Below are 17,164 nucleotides of genomic sequence, written 5' to 3' on the forward strand. Positions count from 1 at the left end.
ATTTCATTCTTTGCTTTATCTTGTGCCTCCTTTTCATTTCAAACATTTACAGAAGAAAAATGCAAGAACCTTGTTTTTTTTCTCTCTGTTGCACATTGTTCTGTCTTTAGCTTCAGTGAGGTGCTGCTCAGTTTTCATGTACAGTAAATTTCAAGATAAATCCAGTTCCTTTGCTGGCAGAGTTGCTACTTTCATCAGAGCCTCTGTCACTGCTTTTGAGTTTGTTCCTATCTCTTATTTCTAAGAAAGTTTGGGAGAAAGTCATTTAAGTCTTGGTTCTCTCTATAGTAATAAAACAAAGTGAATGCAGTGCCCCTATGTTAAGAGCTTGTAGCTTTTGAAGAGATTGTTTCTTTGAGCATCAATCAGTCACCATATGTCTGTTTCCACACAAACGTCTGTTGTGCAGAGAAATTATTGCTGGCCAACAAACTCTGTTTTTCTGTCATCCCTTGTACTGTTGAATTGACCAACTATAAAAGATTGTTATTAAATATTCGAAGCTAATTGATAGTTTGCCACAGAATTAATGTTAGAATTGACAACAAATTAAAAATTTATGTCCTACTGAAGTAAGTAGCATATCATCTTTCTGCAGGTAAGGACAGAAGTCCTTATTAGATTCATTTAGTTCAGCAGGATGGGACATGCAGATCAGTACAATGACATTCATATACCCTTAATTTTTGCTTGCATAAAAATCAACCATTACGATTTGGAGGACGGTTTTGCACCCCCCATACCCTGATGAGTATTAAGAAGGATCTCATGGCTTGTGTCCATGAACTTCCATCCCACCTGCCTTGCTGTCCATTCTGGGGATCCTGGGCAGTAGGTGGCCCCTCAGCTCTTCTCTGGATCATAATTCCCAGGAAACTCTGCCTCAATTCTGCTGGGTTTCCTGAAATCACTCTTGGCACTAGACAGGCCTTAAAGTAAAAGAAAAAGACAAGAGAAACATGTTACTATATTTAAAAAATAGAGGGCTACAGCTTTGCTTGTAGGTTTCTTGCAGATATCTTACTGTTTAATTGTTTGCCAGGGCATTTAAAACAGTTCCCCAGAGCTGAAATACAGTCATTGCCAAGTCTTGTTCTCAGGCATGCTAATGAGAAAAAAGGATATTTTTTTGAGGCGTAATCTCTTTTTAATTTCCCAAATTCATCTGTATTTTCCTCTTATTGCAGCTTCAGCAGCAACATGTCAGCAAAGCACTTCTGCATACCCCTTCACCCCAGCCAGTCTGCTCCCACTTGCCTGCCCCTCACAGCAGTGTGATGCCCCTGCCAAGCACCACAGCTTGTAGGATTGGGCTAAAATGGATCATAGAACCAGATAAAAAATGTAACCACCCTCAAAACATGCAGTATTTTACTGAAAGGGGAAGAATTACTGGTTAAGTACAGAAGGAGAAATTTCTTAAGCTAGCAGGGCCACCAAAAGTACCATTTCTTCAAACGACGACTTTACAGAGCTCATGAGCTTAAATCCACAAATAATTCTCTATAATCTATCCTGAAAATTGACTTCCAAAGCTCCTTCCCATGTCCTGCAAAGTTTTGGTGAGCTCATTTAATTTTTAATTGCATATTACCTCTTTTGCAATGTCTTACCCTGCTGGCCAGTGCCAAGATGAATACTTCTTCAGTAGCAAACAAATTATTTACATCTGGCATTGGACAAAGGTATCTCTTCTTGTCAGACAAACAGGAGTTGCTGAGCCATCCCATCTCTGTGGTTGCATGCATTTAAACCTCTTTCACTGCTCCGATGTACAAATGAAGAATATAAATAAGATTCATTATTAATTCATGGTAAAGCTTTGTGCCATACTTGCATTTGATTTAGTTGACCCATTCATATTATTTCTAGGTCTGTTCTCTTTTTCTGCATGGCCCATGTACAGGCAATACTACGAATAGCCAGAGAAGTTTCCTGGTTATCACACAAGTGAGTGTCTGATATAGATTTTTGAGACTTTAGAAAAAGATCCTTTGGTACTTGCACAGCATTATTTAAATGAGCCAAAGAGCTATCCCTTACAAAATTAAAATTAATGTTCACCTTTCTTGAAGAAATCAGCAGTTCAGTTCTTATGTGCTGAATGAAAAGCTGACATCAGAGCTTTTAAAAAGAGAAGCATTATTAGAAAGAAGACTTCTGAAAGTTGTAGAAGCTTCAGCATGCTTTTACATTAACTCTCTGTGGGCTGCAGTCAATGCCCGTTTTGACTGCTTAGAGATGACAGATGAAAATCAAACAGTGTTATAGGAAAGCTGTAATACAGATTTTCTTGACAGCAAGTAATAGAGAATGCTTCTGCACCACTGCTTTAAAATAGTTGTGAACACCATCCATGTGCATCAAATATGAATTACAGTTACAAATTTGAAATAAGCCTGTCTTTGGAGTCAGCAAAACATTATTTCAACAAAAGTGGAAAAATATTTGTGCTGTACTGGCTACAAAAGAGCTGTGAGAGTCTGTAATAACCTCTTCCTGTATTACCTCTGTAGAATTAAATTACAGTAATCAGCACAGAATAACACATTAGTCTTAAACAAAGAGAACTAATCCTAACCATGAGATCTTGTTTGACCAACTGTTATTTGGATGGAAATCCATGCTATCTCAGCAGTTCACCTGAGCAGGTCACCCATTTAGCAGCTATACAGTGGCAACACAGCAAACAAACAACACAAAACATGACAAACAATTCCAGTCCAGCTGAAGCTGTGAAAGTTCAAGGGAAGCTTTGCTCTCCAGTGTGCGGAGATAATGGGGCCCGTGTGGAATGCGGTTTGAAAAGAGTCCAGACAGATGATTGCTGGTTGTCCAGAAATGTTCAGGATTAGGATTTGTGAAAAAAATTCAATCTGAGAGAGTGATATTTAAAAACAAGCAAGCAAACAAGCAAAACCAAAACTGTTTTATCGTCTTACAGAAGGAAAAATCAGAATAAATCCAAGTTGCTTGTTGAAATTATATACTGCAAGTAGTTTTAAAATATTTTAATATATTTACGTGGTATCAGAATATATTCCCAGGAATTCGTTAGTTAAATCTTGCAGAAGAATGGGAAGCACTTAATATGTTCTGCATTTCAGGACGTTGTTCATTTGTTCTCTTCTCAGATGCTATTTCCATATTCTCAAGAAGACAGCAACAACTAGTCTCTAGAATGAAAAGTTCAGGGAAAGCAGGAACTTCCTGCACAAAAAGCATGCAAGTTATTAGCTATGCACAAATATGATGTAAAACAATTCATTCTCACAAATGGATTCGCCTACAATTGCCTCCTACCAAAACCAGATGACCATATCTAACTCTTCGTGTTAGTTCATCTGCATCTTCTGGTCTGTCTCACTGCTGTTCCTTTTCAGCCATTTTGTGAAAAAACATGTTCTTATCCATGTTAGAATATCCAAATAAATAAATAAATGTTCCATTAAATAACAATTGCTCGTTGCTTTAAACAAGCAAACTATCCCAAAACATGTATCTCCCTGACATCCTTTTGCTTTATACATAGAATTTAAAACTGTCAGGGTTAATGTGATGGAGATGCAAATGCTGGAATGCACCTTGCAACACTTCAGTTGTCTCATTGCTATATAACACTCTCACCTCAAGTGGAGCCGTGCTTCTGAACCAATCGCCCACAGAGCAGCACAAACCCCTTCATATGCTGCCAGTATCAGTTTCTCAGTTGGAGTGTAGTGGACCTTGGATCTTCTATATCTGAAACCCTAAGGGTCAACCTCAAATTTCCTCTAGTGTTTTCTGCCAGAAGCTCCAGGTGGTGCCAATCTCCCCAGCTGCACTAGTAGCAGACCAACAAAAGTACTTCATCTGTGGTACGCCTGGAATTGTCTCAAACACTTGCAAGATAAGACCATTCCCATGGCCTTACCTCCAGGCTAAAGCCTGAACATTTGGTCCAAGGAGGGACCCCTGTAGATACAGGATGGCCTTGCTCTCTCCCCTTTTCAAGTGGAGCTGCTGACTGTGGAATTTTCACTGCAGAGCTGTCGACGGCAAACTTATTGACAGTGAACTTATTGGTGGTGAACTTGTTGATAGCAAACCCCACAAAATTAGCAGTCATAAAAAAATGCTTGAGGGACTTCAAGACTTTGGTACTCTGGAACTTCTGGACACGGATTGAGGGCTCCCCCACCTTGGCTGGATCAATGCCGGAACCTGGGCTGGTGACATCTTTCCCTGTCCATCTTTTTCTCTATCACCCCCACCGCTCCGCCTGTCTCGTTTCCTCCTTTTTCCCTCATTGTTGTTAGGTAATGAAAGGCTTATTTTGATTTCTTGTAAAGTCATATAGTTTAGTCAAACAGCTTAGATAGATGTAACTGTAAGAGTGCCAATACTTTTAAGACAAATGTAGTACAAAAATTCTCATTAAAACGGATGGTTGTGTTCAGACCTTGAATGTCATTTCACTTTAATCTAACTGAAGGGATTTGTGAATCTAGTCACACCTCCCTCCCTTCACAGGCAGGAAGTGAGAGCAGTATAGAGCATGTTTTTTACATTTTGTCCTTCTCAGACTGGCCCGAGGCCTACTGGAGTCTAATACAATCGAAGGCATCAAAATAGCAATGCTGAGATGAGGGATTGTGCATTAGGACACTACAGGAGCTGCTTAATGTGGAGGAAGGAGTTCAACACACTCAGAAATCATCAGTGAACCTTATTTAAGAGTCAGATGCCTCATCATCATGGACAACTCAAGAAGGAGTACATGAAGATGCTCTTTTCCCAGTATTGTAGGAGTCAGGATAGTAGTGCAAGACATGAAAGTTCAAATATTTAGTCTTTTAGCAGTCTTGCAGCAAGAGTTTAATCCTGCTGGATCAGGCTACATCAATCACCCTAAACATACCAGGAACCCTTTTCAGGCCTTGCTGCTAGGTGGCAAGACACAACTACAGCCCAAACTCCTGAACTCTCCAATGGGGCAGTTTAAGCTAAAGCTCCTACCAGGAATGATCCCAGCCTCAAGCTCCCAGCTTGGGAGGCTCTGGAGGCTAGCCCTGAGTCCATCAGAAATACTGTTAATAGGCTGGACCGCTGCATGCTGATGCTTGTTTTTCTCTGTCTTGGCCAAGTTAAGTGTTTTTGCACATATTAGTGATCCTGGGGTTCAGGTATGTTACATCCATCATGTATTGAGCCTTTGTATGGAATGGAAAGTAGTTCTCCCTTTTCTACCTTACTAGGTCTCCTTGTGGCTTAATCAACCTTCATGGATGTTCCTTTGCATGGTCTCTTTGCTACCTTATGGCTAAGCTGACAGGATGGATGATGGGAAGCTATGACACTTGGCATGGAATTCTAGAACCAGCTGTATAGACTTTTACCAGCAATATTCCTAACAACAAAGTAGGCTATTACAAAATCATTTCTTGCTCAATCCAATCTGAATAATTAACTTGCATTTTGCACCACTGAAAATAAACAACAGTTGTGTATTTTTAAAAAGACATAGATGAAGAAATGGAATAAAATCCTGCTTAAATCTAGTTACAGCAAGAATACTCAAAGAAATGTCTCTCTGTCTGCCTTATCCAACCTACCAGTTGTAGCTCTCTCTGGTGAGATGGCTGTTGGAGGCTCTCTTTTTTCACATGCCTTGTGTTTCAAATTGCATTCAATAATGAGTACTCCATGCCAGCTGAGCTCGCTAGCTAATGTCCTCCTTGAAGTCCTTTGTCAACTTTGAGTGGATTTAATCTTTTTTCCAGCAACAAGTTTTACTTCCTCCTTAGCTGGAGATACAAGCTTCCTCTGAAGCAGAATAAACATTTTTCCTCTTTTCTGAGAAGTAGATATCTCTTTGTTAAATCAGATGTCATCTTCTTTTCCAGGCTTGCTAATTAATAACTATTAGCATAAACAGTGTATAAAAGTATTCTCGGTGATTTTTTTTTTGCTTCCTAGTACGTGTGCTTCCATATGAAACCATTTACTCTGGTGAACCTCACATTACAACCCTTATACAAACTTAAAATTGACTAAAACTATTGAGGCCATAACTCCCTTTACATTGAGATGAAGCTGTGCATCCTGTGGTACAGGATTTGAGAGAACTTAGCCCTAACATCATCCTTCTTCTAAGTTACCAGGGCCAAGTGGGTCATTCCGGTGTGGCCACTGCAATGAACATGCACAGCCTGACTTTCATGAGCTGCTGTGTCATCAGGATCTTAAGCTGCTTCTGAAGTTCAGACTATGATCAAAGTAGTCTTCCTCAATCTCTAGCTCTGTTCCACACTGTATAAAATATATATACAATTGAAAAGTATTTCTGACTCAAGATGATAGCTGAGTGCACACCATGGTAAAGGTCTTTTGTTCCTTCTTTCAAGGTCACGCACAGATAGGAATTTTGTAAAAGGACAAGTCCAGTAATGGTTCGAGGGGACTGCGACGCATTTGGTATTGTTTAAAATAAAACATAAGGTGAAAGTCCAGTACGGACAAAGTTGTTGTGAAAATACTCTAACAAGCGGTTTCAGCCACTCTTTTAAATGAACTTTTTTTTCCTGACTGATATCCTTTTGCATTACATGCTCTAGCCCCAAGTTGTGCATCCCGCTGGCAGGGGCAGTGAAGGTGAATAACAGGACTAATTTCTGCCTGTCACACAAATGAATTTGAGGAAGCCTGACTCCAGATGGGTGAGAGTTCTGTCCCAGTGAGCAGAGAAGCTGAGTCTCCAAATCCCTTCCATGTACAAGTTTTAGAAATCTAAATAGCATTTATCATGGAGTGGAAACTGTAAAACATAGGATGATAAAACAGATAGCGATTATATAAGTTTGAAGAAAGCAAAAAAATCACAGATAATGTTGCTTTTCTTACCCCCAAATTTTCATTGCCTAAGAATAGAAGAACCAAAACTAAGTTACCTTCTTCAAAATAGACATACAGATTCCTTTTCAGAATTTAAAAATAATTATTTAAAATCTGGATTTTTCCAGTTATATTAAAGGGAAGCAATTGTTGTTTATTAGAGTAAGCATGACAGAAACAGGTTTATGCAAAGTAATATGTATTCAACCCAAGACCTGCATTGTATATCTTCATGGCTGGCTCAAAGTAAGATTGTTCTGCAGTGATTTCCTTTGATATTCAGTCTTGCTTTGAGCAACATTGGAGAATAATTAAAAGTTTGTTGCATGAGATGCCATCATTGGCTCTGAACTTTTGCAGAGAAACTACTGCTGGGGCTCTCTCCAGAGAATAAAACAGTAAAACTGTTGAACATAACTCCTAAAATATGATCTAGTCATAAAGTAATATGCTGCTGTCAGAGAATAAGTTCTATCTAGACTTCAGTCTTCCATTAGTATGTTTCTTAAATCTTTACCCTTCTTATTCACTGAGCAATTAGGAACTTAATGCATTATCCTAATAGTTTCATATTTTCCCATATAATTAATGGCCAGAATAACTGTTCAGTGCATCGAACAGTATAAGGGATATGCAGACAGAAATGAAAAAAGAACATGAATGATCATCAGTTAGGCACTGCCTGCAGTATTTTTAAATGTTGAAAGAAGGCATAATGAACATACTAGCCGATAGAAAGTACAAACCCCATATGCGTATCTTAAATTTGACCCTCCAGGTAAGACAACAGTCAGCAGTTCAGATCTCTCTCCTTGTTATTGATGCCTGCATCCTGGCTTTCCAAGAGTAAGCAAAGATATGTTAAAAAGGTAATGAAACTAGCAGTTAAAACTATGAAGTAGAAGAAAAAAAAAGAACCTGGATTTTGTGGAAACTTCAGGTCTGCAAGCATCCTCTGAAACTGCCTGCTAAATCAAGTCATGTGTTAGCTATGCTCTTGACCTGGGCTATTATGCTTCTCCCCAGACTGGGATGTTTCTGTACATCCCAGGGTTTTCTCATGCTCAGGAAATTATAGCATCACAAAATGCTCATCTGAGGGTGCATCAGAAAGACACCTGGAGTGCAACATTGGATTGCATATTTGCAAGTGCCTCTTGGATCTAGTCTCAGTGTCAAGGATGACATACTACTGGGCTAGCTGAGGGACAGATCTTTGAGGAGACAAATGGAAATGAACTTCAGGTAGCAGCCTGGAAAATACTAGGTGTTTTTAGGGCATAATTGAAGGCTTTGTGGAGATGTGCAGTGAGGTAAATAAAGGGGAACTGCTGTCCCAGGACAGTGCCTGGCCCAGGCCTCAAACCACTGAGTTTCTGGCCATTGATATGACTTGTTAGGTGATCCCAGTGATAAGCTGGGATGGAAGGAGAATGGGAAATAAGGATGGGAGAGAAATATCACATGTCACAAGTACTTCCAAAGGCACACACAGAGAGTAACAACTGCACTGAACAGCACCACCAAGTTAGTGGTGCCCAGATATCCTGCTTTGTTTGCCTCGCCAAAGTCTGGGATTCCATGGAAGTTTCCATTTATCTACACATTCTTGATGCTTGGCATGATTACCTGAATTCAGACCAAGGCAGGTCATGGCCATGGGCGTGCTGGGTGGGCTCCCGTCCTGAAAGGTCTCTCTGGAGACCCTTTACTCATATTTAGAAGTTGATAAACATTTTACTTCTCTATTGAAGGGGCCAGCTATCTTTTTCTTCTACCTTTCTGCACTTGAAGGAGCATCTGCTTTCCTGTATTTTTAACAAAACTAACCCAGCAAAGGAAATCAGGCTGAATTATAGATACTGTTGATGGAAACAGGCATTTTTATAAGAAAATAAATAATTTCATCAACTAAGAGCTGTATTGAGAACGATAAAGACCTTATTCAAACACCAGCATCACAAGCAAAAGGTATGAAAGTTCAAAAGACAACTAGCGAAATAAATTGTTTTTTTTTCATGACAGCAGTTCCCCATTACCTGCCTTCTCCTAGTTTCCCGTGAAAAGAAAGCTTGTATTTATCTAGTTAAAATTTAGAAGGTTTAAAATACTGCTGGTTCCTGAATGTGCTGGTACAGGAGGATACCTGCAGAGGACACAGTGCATTACACATTTTAAAAAAGGTATTTTTTTGACTTTAATGGAATAAATATAATGACAATGACATGACCATATAAAACAATCTTTCAATATGATTTCCCAGCAGAGGTGTTCCTCAGTCATTCCATTTTCTAATTTGAAAAATTCTTCTCAAACTCCTGCAATTCTACAAATGTCACTGAGCCACTGCTCGAGGCAGTAAGGCAAAGCTGATAATCCCCACATTAACACCATGTGTAATCATATCCCCTTCCAGCAGCCTTTACTCAGAGGCACTGGTTCAATTTCATTATTAACATGGACTTGAACTTTTTTCAAATTAATTAGCAGAAGCCCTCACACTTCCTAAGAGTTAAACCCTCCATCTGAAGCACACACAACAAAGACTTCATGATACACCTACAACAGGGAGCTAACTTTTCCCAGAGTTTCTCCTGGAGAAATAATAATCTGACTTACTGGCTTTCTGCTAATTAATTCATCTGCTTGACATTCTGGAACAGAGAGAACAGAAAGCCCTACCCTAATGAGCTGTTTGTAGAAGGCAGTGTCTCTTTGATGTATCCCAGAATTTTGTGTTTTAGCTAAAAAGTGTGGCACACCTCTGCAGCCATTTAAACCTGGGTATCATTGTCTTGGTCTCTCATCAGTACTGGATCTCTTATAGTTTCTCTGTTGACTGATGGAGGAGCAGTATTCTTTCACTAAAATGCAACTTACTTTGTTCTGTAGGTCTGGTCTCACCAGGGAAAATGAAGCTTCACTTCTTCTGGTTTCTTTTAGCCAGACCTGAAAGACATGGCGAAAGCAATGCTATGCAGCTTCACCTTCCTGCATTCCACACATTTACTCAAACACCCTGACTTCTTACTTCTTTTTATACTCTGCCTGTGAAGGGTGTGGGCCTAATGTTGATCTTGTTGGAATTACGCCTCTCATTTGCAGCAGAGACATAGCAATGGCCAGTGCGTATCCATGGGTCTCATGAAGGAGCAACAGGAAGAGAGGTGAGAGGTTTTCAAGGCTAAAACCCTAAAGAAAAACTGGAGAATTGGTATGTGTTTGTTTGCTTTACAGAAGCAATCCACCCACAAACACAAGTGAGCTCAAATAGTAACAGATAACTTATCTTTGTTCCTCCCTCCACACCTTTACATATTGTCTCCCTCCTACTCACTCAAAAACGATGCTAGCAGCATCCATCTCTCACACAGACTCAGAAATCTCTCCTTCCTCTGTCACAGTGATTCACTGTGTTTCCTCTGCATAGACAAGTATCTTATTTAAGCAACATTTTAGTTAAAATCAAATGATTACATGACTAATATACTATCTAATATTTGTATTTGCATATAAGCACCATGTTTTTGTCACAATGAGACAATACTTCACTACAGGACTCTACCCTCAGTCCCAGACCCTCCTCTTAAAAATCCCTTCCTCCAACACTCAGCAGAAAGGGTTGTCTTGAAATACGCATAAAATAGCAATATGTGTTCTTTCTGGCAGACAAAAAATATTTCTCTGCCTTTAGGGAAAAAAAATCAAACTGAATATTTTCTTCCTCTGTGGGTAACTAAGTTAATTAAAAATTTAGTACTTAAAAAAAGTAAAAGAAAATAATAATTTCAAAATTCTTCCAGGCTCTTCCTGTTTTAATGCTTTGTCCAATTATTGGGAAGGCATAAACTGAGTCTGTGATTTATGAGAACATATAGTGTGCTGCACTGTCATTTCAGTTGTGCAGTTTTGAAGTGCACTGTATTTTACCCCAGAACATTAGCATTTTAGTTCATTTATAATTCCCCTTTCCTTTCAAGATTTTGTTTGAAGATATCATATCTCCTGTTGAGAGCGGTCAGAACCTCCACTCTTTTGCTGCAGTAACATTCTGAGATATTCTTTGGGCTGTATTTTAGTCAACACATTTAAGTACTCATCACTGAACAAAGGGAGATTTTTATGCTTCTTATACAAGGCTGGGGGAATTTAAAATCAAATCATTGCTGCTGTTCTTTATAGCCAGAGGTTGAAGAAACCTGTGTAATTGCATTTTCCCACTAGCAGGAAGTTATGTGAATGTCTGTAAGCTTATTTTTTTTCCTGTTTTGATATCTGGAGTATATGCAGCAACTTAAAAATTTGATACCAAATTCAAATACAAAGTTACAACACAAACACAAAATAATTTGGGCTAACAACTGGTTATGAGGCAGTACTCAGAGAATGGTGGTCAATGTCTTAATCTCCAGATGGAGGTCAGTGACGAGTGGTGTCCCTCAAGGTCAGTACTGGGACTGGCGCTCTTTAACACTTTCATCAGTGATGTTGACGGCGGGATTGAGTACACCATCAGCAAGTTTGCTGATGACACCAAGCTGTGTGGTGAGTTTGATGGACCTGAGGGCTGGGATGTCATCCAGAGAGACCTAGACAGCCTTGAGCAGTGGTCCCAGGAAAATCTCACAAGATTCAACAAAGCCAAGTGCAAGATCTTGCACCTAGGTCATGACAACCTCCGCTATTGATACAAACTGAGGGACAAAAGGATTGAGAATAGCCCTGTTGAAAAGGAGTTGGAGGTTCTGATGGATGGCAAGCTGGACATGAGCCTGCAATGTGTGCTTGCAGCCCCGAAAGCCAATTGTATCCTGGGATGCATGAAAAGAACCGTGGCCAGCAGCTCAAGGGAGGTGATCCTGCCCCTCTACTCTGCGCAGGTGAGACCTCACCTGGAGTACTCCATCCAGATGCAGAGTCCTCAGTACAGGAGAGACATAGACCTGTTGGAGTGCATCCAGAGGAGGGACACAAACATGATACAAGGGATGGAGCACCTCTCCTAGGAGAACAGGCTGAGAGATCTGGGGCTGCTCAGTCTGGAGAAGAGAAGGCTCCAGGGAGACTTGAGAGTGGCCTGAAAGTTTAGATACTGAAAGTATCTAAAGGGGTGCTATAAGAATGAAGGGGATAGACACTTTAGCAGGGTCTGTTGTTACAGACAGGGAGAAATGGTTTCAAACGAAAAGAGGGAGATTTAGATTGGATATAAGGAAATTTTTTTTTTACAGTAAGGGTGGTGAGCCATTTGTACAGATTGCCCAGAGAGACAGTGGATACCCCATACCCAGAGACATTCAAGGCTAGGCTGGACGGGGTTCTGAGCAATTTAGTCTACCTGCAGATGTCCCTGTTCATTGCAGTGAAGCTGGACTAGATGACCTCTAAGCATCCCTTCCAACTCAAGGAATTCTATGATACTATGAAATTAGTGGATGAATTCAAAGGCCACTGTTTTATTTTTCTTAAAGCCCACTACACATTGACAGTGTTCACTTAAAGTATATAATCACAATAAAAGAAATTTCTGATAACTTCAGTGAAATTTTGGGTGTGTTTTGTTCAATTATATACAGAATGCTGAAAAAATCTAGAACATCCAAATAATTTTCCTGCAGTTCTACTTAGTTCAGTGGGATGGATTCGCTAGTGATTTAAGCAATTCAGTTTATGTTCCCCAAGAAACACGTCTATTACAGCTATGTTGGAGAGACAAAAAGATGAAATTAGTACTACTGAGTGACAATTATAAGTTAGTCTCCCAGGAGGAATTTTCTCTTGTAACCTGACCGTATTTCTAAATTGATTAATTACATACCATTAAATCTACTAACTGCTTACTCTGCTTCCATTACTGAAATATTACTTAGTCATGATACATATACCTTCTTAATATGCAGCCATTTACCAAAGAAAAGCTTCTGCATTTATTGATGTCAAGAAAGGTTCTGTGAAGTCTGAGTTCCAGCTCAAATTCCTTATTTGCCATGCTCTGCTGCAATTTGCACAGCAGAGAGGTATTTGGTGGATAAACAACATACTGAAATTATTGGTATACTGAAAGCTTGTATTACTCTTAATATTTTCTTAATATTAACATCTTTCATCTTTGTACAATGTTCTATATCCTTTTTAACCATGGTTTTCTCTCCTCTGTGATTCTTTATGTATATTGTAAATTGTTTCAATTTCAACACTCTTGTTTTTCTCCAGTTGGTAAAAAATTGCTTCCACTATGGTCCTGTGTAGCTCTTAGAGCATGAGAAAAATCGGAAATGTCTACATTGTTCATACACAAGTTCTGATTCCCTCTAATACACCCCAAATAACAAGCAGTTTTCTAATCTTTCTGAGTCTGCTGAAAATTTACATATTTGGTCTTATAAATGACCCTTGACTTATTTGTGGTTAGCATTTATGGGTAACTTCATTAGGCATGATAAAATCCCGCATGTTTTCCCAGATCCCAAGCAGTGCTTACTATAAACACCATAACATGTATCCAGATCAATTCTCAGTGTTTTATTGATTACCCAGAACTCCAGGATCCATGGATTGCACACTCCTACTAGCTATCTAGTCTCAAGCTCTTGACACTCTGTGAGTGAGAAGCCAGGTCTCAGCAGTAGTCTCTAGACTACATTAGAGCAGGATCTATGATTTGGGCTTTTCCAAAATAGTATTTGGCAAGTGAGACAAAAATCTTTGTGTGCTAGTTTAATTATAGGGGAATACTATTTTACATTACCCTTTACTCTTTTTTGTTTTTTTAATTATGTGAAACCCTATTATAACTTCTGCAATGGTAGATGTTGTTTCCAATAACCAAAGAAGAAATTGGATGTGAACACACATATCACTGAAAAATCAATGAGGATTTCCATGAACATATTTCAAAGACTATGCTGAGTGTTTATTTCTTATTTTTTTCAAAATCAGTTTACTACAAAGAAAGGGCTGTTGTTTCTGTTGTTGGCAGTGAGCTAAGACAGCGGATATCAGATTATACTCCTGAAGTCCCAATCACTTCTGCCTGTTGGACTCAAACATCCATAAAGTCTATTTTTGTAAAACAAACTATTTTCCACTTCTTTCCAAGTACAACACAAATGAAATTTATCAGGAATTTTGAGAAATGTCAGTCATGCTGCAAGTCATTTCAGGAAGGGAATGTATGGATAGAGGAAGCTGATTTCAGTGTCTGTTATAGCTTGAAGCTTATGCTACATTTGCTTTTACATGTTTCAAACAGTTGAAGTATGGGTGAAACTTAAAGACTGGCAGTTTACAGTAAGTTTTCTGCAAAACATGGAAAGCCTTCTAATGGAATAATTCATCAGGACAGCCTTCTATGTTTACATTTCTTCTTCATAAGAAAAGATCATCTATTTCATCCTGTCACAATAGTTAAAATGTTATTAACCTCTTTCCAGGTGTAAACATCTGCGATATCACTTACAATGCCATTATTATTTAATGTTACAATCGTATCATAGTTAAAATGTGAGAGTCGGTGCATCAGCACTATAATTAGTCTAGCCTTCACTGCAAGAGATAAAGAAATTATTCCTATTACTCTATTACTATTTGATATTATTACTTGTGTGACTACAGCTTTCAGGTCACTGCAGGCAAAGAGGGAAAGGCCTCTGGTCTGCAGGAGCCCAGTGAAAGGCTAATTTCCACCTTCTGCAGTGTATTAAAGCAGTCATACAAAAGCTATGGGATATGGTTTTAATTGAAAAATAATATATATGAATACATTGAAAACTGTGTGCTCAGAAAAGATATCTATAGACAAAAAAAGTAAGCACGCTGCAGCAGATCCTGGATCTGTGACACTGCGAGTCTGTACGGTGTGCACCAGCATCTTAGTGAGGCCTGCAGCTCTCCTGTAGTCCTGAATCAGGAGTGAAGTGGTGCACGGACACACCACTCCATTTAGAAGTGCAGTGATTATGTTTCTGCCTCTGTAATAAACTTTGATTGAATTACTGATCAGAAGAAGGGCTGCTTGACTCTTGCCAGGAAATCTTTTTCATGACATTTGCTCTCCACATTGCACCTGAGTATGTTTCAATTACTTACTAAGAAAACTGTGCTGGCTTAAAAGAATCTCTCTGTGCTGGAAATATGGCCCCAGTCAGAATGACAAACCTTTCTGTCAGGTTTGTTTGGTGCAAGGCATCACTGCTTGCTCCTATTTAATTAAAACTCTTCTCTCTTAAGATTTGGTGCCCCATCGTATCAAGATAATGTAAGAGAAATCAGCAATATGCCCTACGGAAAGACATTTCTTTAAACCATCCTATCATTTCCTGCTGGCATTTATTTTGCCAGCAAAGCACCTTGGAAAAGGAATTCCTACGTTAAGAGCAAAGGCTTTAAACTCTACTGGTCAGCAATCTGACGAAAATACAGTTTTTTCTCTAAATAAGAAAAGTTTGCAGTATCGTTGAAATTTTTCTACACGGTGAGCTCAGGTCAGATGCATCTTTGTTTTCTTCCCTGTACTTTTATTTTGTTGAAGTGCTGGTTTTTCCCTTCCTATGTTTGCCATTACTTGCTGTCACGGTATTATCTAAGGGTCTGCGTCCGTGACAACGGGGACAGGCCCGAAAGAAAAAAAACGAGAAAAGAGGAAGAAGAAAAAAAAAATTGCCGGCGGGTAGGGGCCGGCCCCGGGCGGTCCGGCGGCTAAAGCGGCAGAGAAGCCGCGGACCGCACCCTGGAGAAACAAAGGGAAGAGGGGAAAAAGCAGGGGACTCGTAGGCAGATCTAACACAAAAACAGCGGCACCAATCTGAGGAGGAACAACTAATTTTACTAAATATATCAAAAATGAGACTAGTAGAATTATAACAAAGAGTTTACAGGCTGAAAATCTTACACAGTAAACTGCAGGAGGACCATGTGCTTTCTCCGCGGCCAGGAAAGGAACAGACTCCGCTCCTCCCAGGCAGCTTCACCACCCCCTCCAGCACAAAAACCCCTGGGGCGTGCACCTCCTCCCCTCCCCCTTGGAGGGCCACACCAAAAAAGGCAGTTTGCAGTAACCAGGGAATTAACTCTTTAACTGCCCGTACCTGACATGATGTAATGATGTGGAATACTGACAACAAAAATCACAAAACCATAACACTTGCTCAGAAAGCTGTCACACGTTGTGCTGTAACGAGTGTCCAGACCTCTGGAGCAGCAGACTCAAAATTTAATACACCCTGGGATTATTCCGTTGTTGTACCTCATTGTAAGTGCAAGTCCTGATTTATTCTGACTGACTTCTTATATCTGAGTTGATAAAGGATGGACAATGCTTTTGAGTTATTTCTCTGACAGAGTGATGTGGGGACATAGGGACAAACATGACTGCCCAGTATTTAATGTCCTCTTCATTGATTCCTGCAGGAGAAAAAGAAAAGTACTGGAACAATTTCTAGGGGTGGTGTTTAGGATGGAACCCATAAAACATTAATTAAGGGCATGTAAAGGAGAGCTACAGGTCCAGCTATCACAGTTCTTGGAAAATGTGACAAATGGAAGAAAATCCAAACATTGGTAAGGGGTGATGATTTGGATAGATTCAACTGAAAAAGGTTTGTAAATCAGCAACCAAGCAGATTAATATTCTTTGCCAGATGTTTATGTGCTTCTCACACTGGCCTGACAGCAGCAATTGAGGGAAGGTAAGGGTTGACCAGAAGGCATTCACAGCTACTAGCCAGTGAAGGAAGCTGCTTGTGATGTGGCTTTGTCTGTGACATCAGCTCTTCCCAGAGGAGTGAATGAGAACTCTGGGTGGACATGCTCATCCCAGGCATTGCTCTTTAATTAAAAGTATGTCTGGCTGTGGATGCACAGCCTGTAGTCCTTGCATCAAAGTAGGAGGTGACAAAAGCTGAGTGCCCAGCCATTTTCCAAGCTTTTAAAGGTGATTGTTTCACAGGTCAGCTGGAAGTCTTCAGTCAGAGTGAGCAGCCCTTTCCTCTGGGAGAGACACACTCTCCAATGAGAGACAGGCAATGGATGTTCATAAGCAGGAAAAGAGAAATGACAATCTAACACAGTAAATACTGTACAGACAAACAGTGGAATTCTGACAGTGTCTCTGATCCTATAGGATTAACAAACAGACAACCAGACGATTGTGAATGACATACCTTTAGGAAATGGCTTCTCCTTCCTGACTTTGATGTCATCCTGAGCAGACAATATAGCCAGTGCAAGAGGTGTTTCTTTTCTCTGGTTCAGAAAGATAAAATTGTGTCTGTCTAAACATCTCAGTGACTTG

The 17,164-nt window shown here is 39.7% G+C and overlaps 1 long non-coding RNA gene across 1 annotated transcript; it reads right to left on the bottom strand.

Annotated features, from left to right (window-relative positions):
* On the bottom strand, window positions 599-15,847 carry LOC110397096. The gene is made up of 4 exons (XR_002437539.1): window positions 15,764-15,847; window positions 9,754-9,822; window positions 1,614-1,762; window positions 599-929 (listed from the first exon to the last, which is right to left on the bottom strand). It is a non-coding gene; the product is annotated as an uncharacterized LOC110397096 (long non-coding RNA).

The sequence above is a fragment of the Numida meleagris genome, chromosome 3 (genome assembly GCF_002078875.1).
Source record: "Numida meleagris isolate 19003 breed g44 Domestic line chromosome 3, NumMel1.0, whole genome shotgun sequence".
In the NCBI taxonomy this organism is placed as follows: Eukaryota; Metazoa; Chordata; class Aves; order Galliformes; family Numididae; genus Numida; species Numida meleagris.